This window comes from Sus scrofa, chromosome 13, assembly GCF_000003025.6.
Source record: "Sus scrofa isolate TJ Tabasco breed Duroc chromosome 13, Sscrofa11.1, whole genome shotgun sequence".
Lineage (NCBI taxonomy): Eukaryota > Metazoa > Chordata > Mammalia > Artiodactyla > Suidae > Sus > Sus scrofa.
Genome location: NC_010455.5, coordinates 123,820,455 through 123,835,385, shown reverse-complemented (window position 1 = coordinate 123,835,385; position 14,931 = coordinate 123,820,455). Strand labels below are relative to the sequence as shown.

At 44.7% G+C, this 14,931-nt stretch overlaps 1 protein-coding gene across 1 annotated transcript in view; it reads right to left on the bottom strand.

Moving 5' to 3' along the window:
* The window catches only part of LOC110256379 (nmrA-like family domain-containing protein 1), a 35,034-nt gene that overhangs the window by 2,288 nt on the left and 17,815 nt on the right, over positions 1-14,931 (bottom strand). The gene's annotated exons all lie outside the window — the stretch shown is intronic.

The window sequence follows — 14,931 nt, the reverse complement described above, 5'->3', positions numbered from 1 at the left end:
CTGTTTTACAGATGCTAAAACACCCTCCAAATGGAAGACATTAACTACTTAATGACCATGAGCACATGGCCCCTAGACCTACTGGAGCCTGAGAATTAAAAATGTTAACCCTTGTGACATCACCCAGTTACCTCACTATCAACCAATCCATGCAGGAGCTGATCACATACCCTGGAACTCCCTTCCCTCACCAGGCCTTTAAAAATGCTTTGCTGGAGCTCCCGTTGTAGCGCGCAGTGGAAACAAATCCGACTAGTAACCATGAGGTTTCAGGTTTGATCCCTGACTTCACTCAGTGGGTTAAGAATTCGGCATTGTCATGAGCTGTGTTGTGGGTTGCCAGCGGGACTGGGATTTGGCATTGTTGAGCCTCTGATGTAGGCCAGCAGCTATAGCTCAGATTAGACCCCTAACCTGGGAATCTCCATGTGCCCCCAGTGTGGCACTAAAAAGAAAAAAAAAAAAATGCTTTGCTGAGGGAGTTCTCTTGTGGTACAGCAGGTTTCGGATCTGGTGTTGTCACTGCCGTGGCTTGGGTCACTCTGACTTGGGAACTTCCACATGCCGCTGGCGTGGCCAAAATTAAATAATTTAATCAAATTAAAATGCTTTCTCTAAACCCATCAGGGAATCTGGGTATTCTGTGTAATAGCTGCCTTGGACTCCTTGTTCAGTGTCCAGCAATAAACGCTGCACTTTCCTTCATCGCAACCTCGTGTCAGTAGTTTGGCTTGACTGTGGAGTGGGCGAGCAGACCCAAGTGTGGTTTGGTAACACAAGGAGAAGTTGACAATGACATTCAGGCTTTGGCTTGAGTGACCTGATGGCTGGTGGTGGTATTCACTAAGATGGGGAGCCCAGAGGGAGGAGGGTGCTGAGAACAATGAGTTCAGCTCCTGACAGCCTATGCGGAAGCTTTCGTGACCCTCTGCTATGGCTCATGGTGGTCACTAACTGGAAAGCGCTATCCTTATATTCACTCATCAACTCTCAACCACAGAAAGGCTTTGTGACCATAAGAGAGCTTATGAAGAACATTGAAACAACATGGGAAACATTTATTAAGTAATGTTAGGTAAAGTAATAAAAATGCAAATTAAAACCACATAAAGTTCTTCCCCTATTAAACTGGCAAAAAAAATTTTTTTCTTTAATTAAAATGCCCAGAGCTGCCAAGGATATGGGAAAACTGGCACTGTCACACATTGCTGGTGGCAGTGGAAATTGGTATAAACCTTTTAAAAGAAATTTGGCAAAATGCATCAAGAACCGTAAAAGAGTTTGTATCCTATGACCCTGTAATTCCATTTCTGGGAATCTATTCTAAGGAAATAACTCAAAATGTGGGAGAAAGCACTTCGTATTTAGAGATATTTATCACAGCAGAAACTAGAAACAACCAAACTTTTAATAATAGGAATTGGTTAAATAAGTAATGATAAATTTCTTCGCTGGCCTCTCATACATAATGCAACTGTTCAATAATGAAGATGAGTGCTTGTGCTATAGTGGAAAGTATATATGTATAATATATATCTGCTAGGATCTTAATTATATACATAATTTCCATGGGGGAAAAAAACTAGAAGAATCATAACGATTGGGTTAGGGTGAATGCATGGATAACTTCTAAGGTTTTTCTAAACCTCAAAGTCATTGTAAATGGTCAAAATGTTTATATAATAGAAGCCAGAGTGCATTTGGAATAAAACTGTTAAGTGAAAAAAGTAATAAAATTTTATCTGTGTACAAAAAATATGTATGTTTGCTCATAGACCAAGGATGAAAAAGACCATAGGTAAAAGCAAACAGTTGATTTGTTCGGGTAAAGGATTTTTTTAGTTCTTTTTTTTTCTTTTCTTTTCCTTTTAGGGTCACATCCACAGCGTATGGAAGTTCCCAAGCTAGGAGTCAAATCAGAGCTGCAGCTGCCAGCCTATGCCAGAGCCACAGCAACTCCATATCCAAGACTTGTCTGTGACCTACACCAAAATTCACAGCAACCTTGGATCCTTAACCCACTGAGCAGAGCCAGGGATTGAACCCACATCCTCATGGATACTAGTCGGGTTCATTACCACCAAGCCACACAAGAACCCCAGGATTTTTAAAAATTTTTATTGTAGTTACAGAATTATACATGAACTTATATTCATTTCAAGCAATCTAATCAATCTTCAAAATTGATCTCAAAAGACTTCCTATTAAGGCTTCCCCCATCTTCTAATTAGACATTATTGCTTCTTCTTTGAACCACCATTGCATTGGTTTTAGTTGATCATGACTGTGGCCCAGTAATTCTCAAATCTTTGTGTACATAAAGAACACCTGGTGTTCATTGCTGGGCCCCACCCCAAGTTTCTGATTCAGGAAATCTGTGTGAAGTCTAAGCTTTTGCATTTATGACAATTTCCCTGGGATGCACATACTGCTATTGTGGGGACCTACACTTTGAGAAACATTGTAGGAGCAGAGGCAGATACAACAGGATACCCACCCCCAGGAGCCATGTCTCTTCTATTCCTGCCTCAGCCTCTGCACAATGTTAATTAATCCAAGACTAGAGACTATTCACCCAAGCTGTACCGTTCACACTATATCATGTCCCTGGCACATAGCTGGTCCAAAGGGCAGACCAGCTGTTCATGCCAGACCAACTGGAACCCTCCCCTATTATTTTTCAAACATGGAACCGTTAAGATGTATGTGTGGAACCTTCCTGGAATGGAATATAGCCAGCCTTAGAGAAAAACCCAGATGAAATACAGAGTCCCAAAGGTGTTTGTCTGAGCCTGTAGTAATTTGGATACTTTTAGATGAATGTAGTGGACATTGAACTCAAACTATGAACAAAATAATTTTTTTTTAAATTGTCTCACACAACCTTAGATAAGGTGGGCCCTAGGACTGGCGGTTACAACTAATGAACAATTTCATCAAAGACCTGGGTTTTTTCCATCACTCTGCCCTTACTACTTGGAATATCATGATTGGAATAGACGAATCATTGGGGTAGAACATTAAAGGATGTAATACAAGGAATTAGGCAAAGGCGGTGAGTATAACCAGCAGAGACTCAGGCTGTGTCATGGAGTCATGACACAAAGATCTCCAAAGAACCCAGGAATTATCCTTCTGGAAATTTGTTGTTCAATTCTTCTTTTGATCCTGCGACCGTCCACCCACCGCAATATACTTCCAATTGTTATTAGGTTTGGTTTTGGGTTTGCTTTTTGCTTTGCTTGCCTTGGGTTGCTGTTCATTCTAATCAGAGCCCTAGCTGTTATCTTAGTCTACCTTGGAGTACCTCATTTTTTGTCAGCAGTTTCCATTCGCCCTTAAAATAACCATAACCCTATCCCCCTCTGCAAATTACAAGCCTATGGCTTCGGCTGGGGTCCTACCCTTGCCTCAGAAGATGGAGCAGATAACCTAGACCAAAGCTCATCAGCATGCCATTTCTTCTCCCCTACCTATGATGGGTTGAGAAACGAGCATGTTTCCTGTTTCAGCCAGTGATGCATCATGAGGCTTTTGCTCATAATCCTAGTAAAGAAACTTCTTCTATTTCCTATTAGAGAGGAGCCAGATTGGTAGCCCCAGGAGCTGCTAGGAACCATCTGGCAACCACAAGGGTAAAGCCTACCTGAGAGTCAACCCAGAAAGAGAAAAACTGGCCCCTGAGCCCCTGGCCCCTGTTGTGCCTACTGTCTTTGCTTAAGCTGTATGGAAGCAGAATTTTTACCACTTATAAACAGAAGTGTCCTAACTCATAAGTCCTCTTCCCACTCTTCCTGCTGCAGTTAGATCATGTGAGAGCGGAAAGTGGCTCTGGTCTGCAGCGGTGGCCCTGGTAGCCACATTAGTGCCTGGCATACAGTAGGTATCGAAGCAGAGTTTCTCAGATGGGCTTCAGGCTGCCTTCATAAGCACTTCTGATAGAATCCCAGAGCTCAGCATAGCTACGTGAGCCTCTCTCTCTTCCCTGAGCAGGTACCAATGCAAGGCCAAGAACCTCCTGAGTCATCAGCAGAGATGTGCAGGTTTTTGTCCCAAGGGAAGCAGCAATGTGGGTTATGACTAAGAGGTCAACTTGTAGGTTCCAGTTGGAGGAACTGTAGAGGCCAGTTTCACCCACCTCACTGCCCCACTCCCACCCAAAGTAGACCCTGAAATGCAGACGTTTACACAGAGCTGTTTATTTTGCAGCTAAGAGACCCTGCTTATATAATTTGCACGAGGGCCAAATGTTAAACTTGAGGTTGAGGACACGAGGATGGCCATGCACCTAAAGAAAGTAGTTTTTTCCATTTAGCCAGACTCCTGTTGTTTCCCAGGATTCCCATCAGGATTCCCACTTTCCAGCGGAGCTGCATTCTGACAGAGCCTGAAGCTCAGAGCAGAGAGAATTACTGGGACAAGCTTGATCTCTCTTGGACACCAAGGAATCTCACAGCCTTCTCCTTTGGGCTCTGACCTAAGACTCCTGCAGCCTGTTTGCAGGAGACTAGGGGCCTCTTGATTTTCAATATGTCCTCACCCACCTAAAATGCCCAGCACCTGCAGAACTTAACTTTCTAAAAACACATTAGCCTAGAAAGGAGCACTCAGCTTCTTCTTTCAGGGGCCTGACCTTGAGGTGACTGTCTTCCAGAGCGCAGAACAGCATGCTTTGTCCTCAGCATCTTAGCACCCTGGGGCCCTGGGTTGCTTTAATTACTACCTCTACTGCTAGGAGATGGGCAAGCTTAACCATACCAATAGGAACTGAGAGGATGAGAGCAGAACTGATGAACCTGCTGCAGTTTTGCTAGTTGATATTAGTGTGGACTGAGCCCAAGGCCCCCTGTGTCCCAGCTCTGCAGACCCTACTTGTTAGCAGGAGATCATCAGGATATACTAGTCTCACCTTTTAGACCCTCTTGTGACCTGGATCCTTGTCTCTCTTCAGCCCATCTCTCCCCATATCCCCATGATCCAGACCCCAGTGATAACCGTCTTGGAGTTGACCCCCTTGGAGCAAGTTGTATCACTGCCCCATGCCTTTGCCCAAACTGTTCCTCTGCCCAGATTGTCCTCTGACCTCTATCCTATTCAGAGCTCTCAGCCTTCAATGTTCAGCTCAAACGCCATCATCCTCTCTATCCATCTCTCTCTTTTTCTTCATCTCACCCCCTCCCCCCACCCCATCAATAATCTTTCAGTCCTGAATGCTCATTGGTAGCTTGAGGCTGTGTTGTTTAGCCTCACCATCTTTGCCTGGCTAGCTCCTATACATTCTTTATTGTTTGTTCAGGTTATCATCTCCTTGAAAAAGTTTACCCTGATGTTCCCAGGCTGGACTGAGTGCCCCATCAAGCTTCCGCCTTGTCTTAAAATTATGTGTATGTCTTTTCCCCACTATCTTTGAGGGCCTCCATGGCAGGGACAGAGTCACAGTCATATGCATGTCCCCAGAGTCCAAGACAGGGTCTGCCACATAATGGGGATTACTTCCATCAGCTTAGATGGGCTGAGGTACCTGCTGGTTGGGACACTTTCTCAGAGCTACATCTCAGGGAGCAGTTGCCCAGGGTAAAGTAGAAGATGTTTACCCCGTCCGCTGCACCTCTCTGGAGAGAAGGGAAGGCAGAATCAGCGAGCCTGATACAGCAACAACTCAGTCTACTACTCTGGCTCCTCCCTGGCATTGTGGGAGTTTGTCCTTCCAGCTTTCAAAAATTCAAATAAAGTAGCATACACCAACCAAGGCACTAGGTAGGGATCAGGGAGACATAAATAAGGCTTATCCTATCCCCAAGGTCACCTAGTGGCACACACGAACACGTGCAGTACACAGTCCCTTGGAGTAGAAACGAGGTGGCACCAGCTCTGCCCAGAGGAGCTGACGAAGGCTTCGCAGAAGGAGCCATCCCTGAACTGGGCCCTAGAGACTGAGGATGAATCCAGGCGAAGATGGGAACTAGCGTAGAGCAGTCCAGGCAGAGGGACCAGCCTGGGCAAAGGCTCAAAGGCTGGAAGGCTGGAATGCACTGGCAAGTGGGTGGGCGAGCACATGTCTCCCCGGCTGGTGTCAGAGGCTTGGTGGAGGATGAGGGGTGACATGAGGACAGATGGTAGTTTGCAGCCTGCTTGGGGGGAGGGAGGCCTTGAGCACTCACCGAAAGGTGAGGCTTTTGTTTGATAAGCACTGAAGAGCCTTGAGGGTTATTAAGCCGAAGAATGAAAACTAGCAGCCATGTTTAGGGTGAGGAGGTGTATTAGAAAGTATTGCTATTGTCGCTAAGGATGATGAGGGCCAGGTCAGGCGCTGCGCTAGAGAAGGAAAGGTAGGGATGGCTTAAGAGATGTTATGGGGGTGGGAGTACAGGAGCCAAGCCTGTTCAGCATCCCAAATCCTTCCAAGCCCTCAGCTCCCCACCACCGGCTCCTAGCTCCCCAGCATCCTTCTTCCCTCCTTGGCTGTTAGCTTCTAAGGCAAGGAGATTCCAAATGCTGACTACATCGTCCTTGGCCCATCTCAGCTTCTGGCAAATGAATTGGTGTCGTTCCCCAGAAAGCTTTTCTTGAACTTCATCAAGTTAGCAAAGAGGAGAAGTGTTAACAGTATGATCTGTTGAGTCTCAAATTCTAATCCCAGCCCTAACACTCACCCAGCTTTTTCACTCCCTGAAGTTCTGCCAAAATCAAAAGAGAAGGTCTGTGCCAGACACAAGTAATTTCAGCTGAACAAGCACTTGGAGGGTCACAGAGCACTGCTGTGCCTGCAGAATGTTTTGCCGCTTCAGAACGGGCTTGGGGCGGCTGGTGGCAGTGCCTGTGGGTGACATGGTCAAAAGGAGCATGAAGACTATTTTTCTTTGGTAAATAAATGTTCCACTGTTGATGCTGCAGTAAATCAGAAGTTCCAAGAAGACAGGTGCCATTCATTTCTTAAAAGGATGGAGGGAGAGAGAAGGCACGATTCTGGACAGCCTTTTTCTAGTGAAAGACAAGGATAATTTAGCCTCAGCAGCTGGAGAAAAATCAAGGTTTGAGAGACATGCAGTGCACACTCTTGAGTGCCTAGTCCTTTAAAAACACTATTACATTTAATCCCCACAATCGTCCAATAAGGCTGATGGTATTATGCCCATTTCACAGACGAAGGAGCTGAGGTTTGGAAAGGTGAGATCATGTGCGAGGGTATAAAAACAAATGCTGTTTATATACAGCACAGGCTGTATAGAAATGTTTTTACGCTGGGAAATGTGAATTTAAAATTATATTGATTCCCTTTCATTTGCATAGGGCTCTAGAGTTTTCTTTTTGTCTTTTTAGCCCCACCCCAGCCCCCGAGGCATATGGAAATTCCCAGGCTAAGGGTCGAATCGGAGCTGTTGCTGCTTGAGTACACTGTGTGGCCACAGAAACATGGGATCCAAGACGTGTCTGCGACCTACACCACAGCTCACGGCAACATCGGATCCTTAACCCACTGCGTGAGGCCAGGGATCCAACCCACATCCTCACAGATACTAGTCGGGTTCATTACTACTGAGCCACGACAGGAACTCCATGGGTTGTAGTTTTCAAAATACACTCACATACATTATTCTCAAGTCATACTCAGAAAGACCCCATGAGGAGGACCATAAAATTCCCAAGTAGAGACAGGGGAACTGAGAGTCAGGGAGAAGAAAGAGTCTGACAGCTGGGAACTGGGACTTGAACATGGGACTGAGTCCAGAGTCAGCTCTTTTTCCATAGAAGGATGCTCTGTGAAAGGTAAGGGGTTTAATAAGAAAGAGAAGGGGAGGGAGGACCAGGGGAAGGCTTCCCGGGGAGAATTTATTGTGTCAGTGTCGGTAGAAAGCTGCACTGACATGCAGTGGTTTTGTGGTCATGGGTCAGGCCGGGAGCCACAACACTGGAATTTGACTCCAGCTCCTGCCCTTAGCCCACCCATGCCTCAGTTTCCTTCCCTGTAAGTGGTGATAGCAATGGTGCCTCCTTCACAGAGAATGCTCTGACCATGAATTTGGAAGAAGCATGATGAAGATGGCCTGAGGCATATAAAATCATAATGAAGTTTTGCCAGTACTGCTATTGTTATGACTGCTGCTGCCGCTACTACTTCTGCCATCAGAGAGTCCGGGGATAAGGCTGAGCTGAAGAGGGAGGGCATAGCATTTCAGGTTGCCAAGTTTGAACCTTGTCTTAGTCTGCTTGGGTTGCTCTAACAACGTACCACGGACTGCGTGGCTTCTAAACCACAGACATTTATTCCTCATAGTTCTGGAGCCTGGAAGTCTGAGATCAGGGCGCCATCAGGGTCAGGTTCTGGGGAGGACCCTCTTCCAGGTGGTGACTGCTGTTTTCTCCTTGTGTTCTCACATAGTAGAAAGAGGGCAAGAGAGCTTTCTGGGGTCTCTTTTTGGTTTTTGGCTTGTTTTTGTTTTTTCTGGGGTCTCTTTTATAAGGGCACTAATCCCATGCCTGAGGGCTTCACCCTCATGACCTCATCACCTCCCAAATATCCCACCTTGCAACAATAGCACCTTGGGGGGAGGGGGTCAGGGTTTCTACATATGAGCTGGGCAGGGGCAGGGAGGACACATTCAGCCCATTGCAAATCCAAAGGAGCAAAAGTTCAGTTGTAGTTAAAACAGAATAAGTGTTATTTGATGATGCTGAGTCTGGCAAGAGTGTGCAAGCCTCCCTATCACCTTTCGCCATCTGGACTGCATGCCACCCCCCACCCTGAGGACTTCTAGCAGCTCATGCTTCCTCCCGCACCGCACTCACCCCAAGGGACTGTTATTGCCCAAAAGTTACCTGCCTTCCCAACTCCCCAGTGAGTAAAACCATGTCTCTCTTTTCACTAGTACATCTTTTGTCCAATTCATTGTCTGGCACTTAGTAGGTGCTCAATAAATATTCTTGTGATAAATGAATTATAAATGGATGTGGGATGATAGCTTGAAGAGGAAAAAGCCTATACGGAGACCAGCCAAGAGGCAGATGCAAGATGTTGCTTAGGATGGGGACAGAAGGATTAAAAAAAAAAAAAATTGAGAAATGCAATAGACATATGGAAGAAGGGACAGATAGATAAGACTTTGTGAAGGATAGACTATGAGAGTTCAAGGGAAAGGAAATGTCATTGTTGACTCCAATCTTGGCCTCTTGGACACTGATAATGACCATTTAAAAATGGAAAGAAAGAGGGAGTTCCCATCGTGGCTCAGCAGAAGCGAATCTGACTAGTATCCATGAGGATGCAGGTTTGATCCCTGGCCCTGCTCAGTGGGTTAAGGATCTGGTGTTGCTGTGAACTGTGGTGTAGATTGCAGATGTGGCTCGGGTCCCACGTTGCTGTGGCTGTGATGTAGGCCGGCAGCTGTAGCTCCAACTGGACCCCTAGCCTGGGAACTTCCATATGCCCAAAAAAAAAAAAAAATTAATTAAAACAATTAAAATGGAAAGAAAGGAGAAATTGTCTTGTGAGAAGATTTGGCAGTGACTGTGCCCTTGCTGAGCTTCATAAAATTGCTGGTGATGAAAATGGAGGAATACGGGGCAGTATGGGGTGAGAGGTGCTGACTGGAGATGGGGATTTGGGAAGAACCAACTTGATAAACTTCAGTGAGCACCTCTTCCCTGGGAAAGGGGCAAGCACCAAGAGGCAGGTGAGACTGACAGTCAGAGGAGACAGGCAGCAGGTACAGGGCAATATGGTCTTGGAGGTAATATCATTCCTAACCTGTCAGTTTTGCCTTGGGCAGTGTGCTAGAGCTGGCTTTAAGCCAACCTTTGGCTCTGCACAGACACAGTCTTTCACTCTGCCTCCTCCCACTGCCCATCCTTGCTCTTCCCTTCGCTTGGGCGGTCACCCCCCCTTTTCCCTGCTTTACAAAGAAAAACATAAATAAAATACAAGCAAGAATAAGGCATAAGCACCTAGTGTTCTAAAAGAAGAAAGGCAGCCCTTAGCTCTTGGGACCACTCACTCCCCTCTTCCTCGATCCACACTTTGCCCAAGTGCCAATGGGAGAATTACATCAGGAAGGAAAGCCATTTTGTAACAGAAAGCCAATTTTGCCTAAAGTGAAGCCCCAAAAGAACAAGCCATTTCATTTTTCTTTTGTTTTCTTTTTTTCTTTTTTCTCTTTTTCTTTGGGTCATTTTTTAAGGGCTGCACCTGTGGCGTATGGAAGTTCATAGCAATGCCAGACCCAAGCTGCGTCTGCAACCTACACCACAGCTCATAGCAGCACCAGATCCTTAACCTACTGAGTGAGGCCAGGGATCCAAACAGCATCCTCATGGATACTAGTCAGGTTTGTTGCTGCTGAGCCAGGACAGGAACTCCTTTTTTGTTTTCTTGAAATATTTTATTACAATCATGGCTACTGTGAACCCACAACTTCTCCTTTCTTCATTTCTGCAGGAAAACTAGCTGCTGGGGCTCTCAAGAAAGCAAAAGCACAGAGACGTTTCTTCATGTTTCTGCCTCCCCCTAGGTAGAGAATTAGGGAAAAGAAAACTAATACTCATCTTCATTATGAGACAATGGACAAAAATTGGCTTTGGAGTCAAATAATCTCCTTTTTCACTGAAGTGTAGTTGATTTACCATATTTTGTTAGTTTCAAGTGTGCAGCAAAGTGATTCAGGTTTTTTTTTCAGATTATTTTCCATTATAAGTTACTACAGAATATTGGATATAGTTCCCTGTGCTATACAGTGGGTCCTTGTTGTTTATCTATTTTATGTATAGTAGTTTGTATCTATTAATCCCATACTCCTAATTTAGCCTCCCCCCTTGCCCTTTTGGTAACCATAAGTTTCTGTGAGTCTGTTTCTGTTTTGTGTATAGGCTCATTTGTATTATTTTTTAGATTCCACATATCTAAAAAATGATATGATATGGTATGGTATGGTATTGATGTTATATATTGATTGATATCTATTGATTGATATACCATACCATATCTAAAAAATGATATGATATGGTATGGTGATATGATATGGTATTTGTCATTCTCTGTCTGACTTACTTCACTTGGTATGAAATCCTCTGGATCCATCCATGTTGCTGTAAATGGCATTATTTCATTCTTTTTTAAGGCTGATTAATATTCCACTGTATATTTTTATATATATATATATATGTATATATTTGTTTATATATATGTATATATACGTACCACATCTTCCTTATCCAGTCCTCTGTTGGCGGGTACTTAGGCTGCTTCCATCAATTGGCTGCTGTAAATGGTATTGCTATGAACATTGCAGTGCATGCATCTTTTCCAATTAGAATTTTCATATTTTCCAGGTATATTCCCAGGAGTGGGATTGCTGGATCATATGGTAACTCTATTTTCAGCATTTTAAGGAACCTCCATACTGTTGCCCATAAAGCCTACACCAATTTACATTCCCACCAAAAGTGCAGGAGGGTTCTCTTTTCTCACACCCTCTCTAGCATTCATTGTTTGTACACTTTTTGATAATGGCCATTCTGACTGGTGTGAGGTGATACCGCATTGTGGTTTTAATTTACATTTCTCTAATAATTAGCAATATTGAGCATATTTTCATGTGCCTGTTGGCCACCTATTTGTCTTCTTTAGAGAAATGTCTGTTTAATCTTTTGCCTATTTTTTGATTGGATTGTTTGTTTTTTGATATTGAGTTATATGAATTATTTGTATATTTTGGATACTAACCTCTTGTCAGTTGCATCATTTGCAAATATTTTCTCCCATTCTGTAGGTTGTCTTTTCTTTTTGTCGATGATTTCCTTTGCTGTACCAAAGTTTTTGAGTAGGTCCCATTTGTTTATTATTGTTTTTATTTCTTTTGCCGTGGGTGACCAATCTGAGAAAATAGTGCTATGATTTATGTCAGAGAACCTCTTGCCCACGTTCTCTCCCAAGAGTTTTATGGTATCATGTCTTATATTTTGATCTTCAAACCATTTTGAGTAGATTTTTGTATATGGCGTGAGAGCGTGTTCTAACTTCATTGCTTTACATATAGCTGTCCAGCTTTCCCAACACCACTTGCTGACGAGACTGTCTTTTTAGTCATTGTATATTCTTGCCTTCTTTGCCATAGATTAAGTCACCTCAGGTGTGTGGGTTTGGAGTCAAATAATCTCAGGTGTGTGCTCTGAAATGCAGGGGCTGACTTTCTACCTCTCGGAGCTGGTTCCCTCATTGATCAAACACAGCTGATAAAGACTGTACCTCCCGAGATGATATGATGGAGAGAGAGCCTGGTCAAGTACTCTGCAAAAGGAAGGCAGTCGCAAAGGCCTGCTCCTGGTGGACCTTGCTGTTTTCCCAGGGAACTTGCAGCCTCTGCTGTCTGCAGACAACTGGAGGAGAGACTGAGGAGGGCTGATCGAGGGGGCCACTCCAAAGGGAGCTTTTCACCTAATAATTCCCAAGAATTTTCACTTTAGTACACACGTTTCCAGGCTCCACATTCTAACAAGCAAAGAAACCGCACATATTTGGGGGGCCAGAGCCACATGCCTTCCTTCCTAAGCTTATCCCATTCTGTCAACCCAAGGTGAACACCATCTCCAAACAAAATGTCTATTTCTGGCCAAACAAAGGCCCCAAAAAGACTGAACTGTCTACCTCATCAATGGTGCACTTGCTTGGAAAAGATCCAAGTATGTTGGAGTCCCAGCCAGCTAAAAGCACCCAAGCCACTTTTGGAGAGAGTGGGCGGAAGTGAGGGCTCTGATTTTCATGTCGAATCCCCATGTGGCCTTGGAAATGTTAAAAATAAACTTTCACCTGCATCTGATTTTCCTCTTTGTTACTGCAACCATTGTCCGTTTGAACAAAGAGGTAGCAAGAGCCTCTTTGAGCAGTTCACAGAGTTCAAGCCAGAGCCCAAATTGGAGGGACACAGATGTTAATGAACCAGGGGACCAGGAAGAGTGCTATTGGGAATAGAAAAACCTCCCCAGGACTGTCAGGCCCCCTCTGCTCTGCCAGCAGCCCCACCTGGCTCTTGGGAGGAAGACCTCGGAGTTGCCTGCGCCTCTCCCTGTCTGTGACTTGATGCTGGGACAAGATCTTGGTGAGTCAGCACCCCCCAACACGTCAATCTTTCTTCCTACTTGCTTGCATTCTGGAGGCACCCATCAGATTTGGGGATGGGTGGGTTGGTTAAAATAAGATGCAAAATCACAAACTAGGACTACAGCATTTCTTGGAAGCAATATGTTGTAGAAAGAACCTGGGCTTGGGAGCTGGATAAACCTGGGTTCAAATTCTTTCATTTTCAATTGTGTGGCCATACTTGATTTCTCTGAGTCTTAGTTTGCATCTCTAGAAAATGGGCATTAAAAATGCCATATTGGGAGTTCCCGTTGTGGCTCAGCAGAAACGAATCTGACTAGTATCCATGAGAACACGGGTTCAATCCCTGGCCTCGATCTGTGGGTTAAGGATCCGATGTTGCCATGAGCTGTAGTGTAGCTCACAGATGCAGCTTGGATCCTGTGTGGCTGTGGCTGTGGTGTAGGCCAGCAGCTGTGGAGTTTCCATACGCTATGGTTGCAGCCATAGAGAGAAAAGAAAGAAAGAAAGAAAGAAAGAAAGAAAGAAAGAAAGAAAGAAAGAAAGAAAGAAAGAAAGAAAGAAAGAAAGAAAGAAAGAAAGAAAGAAAGAAAGAAAGAAAGAAAGAAAGAAAGAAAGAAAGAAAGAAAGAAAGAAAGAGAAAGAAAGAAAGAAAGAAAGAAAGAAAGAAAGAAAGAAAGAAAGAAAGAAAGAAAGAAAGAAGCCATATTGATTCAAGTGCTGCTAGCTGCTGTGATAAACACACTCAAATTTAATTGGCTCTAACCTTATGGCAGTTTATTCCTGATCTGCAGCAAGTCCAGAGCAGGTGTTTCTAATCCATGGGCTGCTCTCCTCCAACAGGGGAGTTAGGTGCCTGTGTCCTTTCTTTGACCTCACCATTTTCTAAGCATGGCTTTCAAGGTCACCAGGCTTGTAGAAGTCCATCCAAAGGTAGGAGGAAGACCACACTGGACTGTGGCAAGTGGAAGAGTTTTCTGCCAGGCCTAGAAATGTCCCATATCACTTCCACTCCCAGGTTCGTGTCTGTATCACAGCTACACGGCTGCAGCGAATCGGTCCAGCTGTGTGCTCCGGGAAGATGGGGAAACAGGTTTGGTAAACATCTAGCTAGTCTTTTCCACGTACAACTTTTCAGGGAGATAATAAGGCTTAAATGGAAAGATTACGAAAAAAACAGTGTAGCTCTCAGCAAATGTTTGTTCCTTTCTCCCTTCTCTTCCCCACTGGCCAAACTTTTGTGAGAAGCAATGAGGGAATACTCCATTTGAAATGACATACAAATAGGAGTAGCTGCTGCCACCAACTCCCCGACCCCCACAGCCTTTGCCCAATATTGTCCCTGTTGCCAAAGCAGGGGACCCTGAAGTCTTATTATTGCTCCTTCCTCTCATGAGCAAGCCCTCTACCCACAGTCCTTTCAGCCTCACCGTGTACCTAGGCTTCCACAAAATCAGGAGATTCAGTGTTAAACCCTAAGTTTGGAAAACTATCCTGTTAGGAACTGCTGATGCAAGTGATGTTTGGTGATGCTGTGTTTATGTTAAATTCTATTCTTAATGCCTGTAGTTGGTCATGTAGGCTCCCTTTGCCATGATCCCGCTGTCCCCTATTGTGTTACATCTGGCTGCTTCTTTCATTTACCTGCCTGGCTCTTGGAAACATTTGGATCTGATATCCCGCAAGACCTCCTGGGGGCGCCCTGGGTTTCCATGCTGGGCTTCCACCTTTGAGCCCACCACCCCTATCCTGGATGCCTTCACACAATCAGCCATTCAGACCTCTCGGCTTTTGCCTGTGCCGAGGGTCACACCTTGACTCTGCTTTCTCTTTCTCTACAC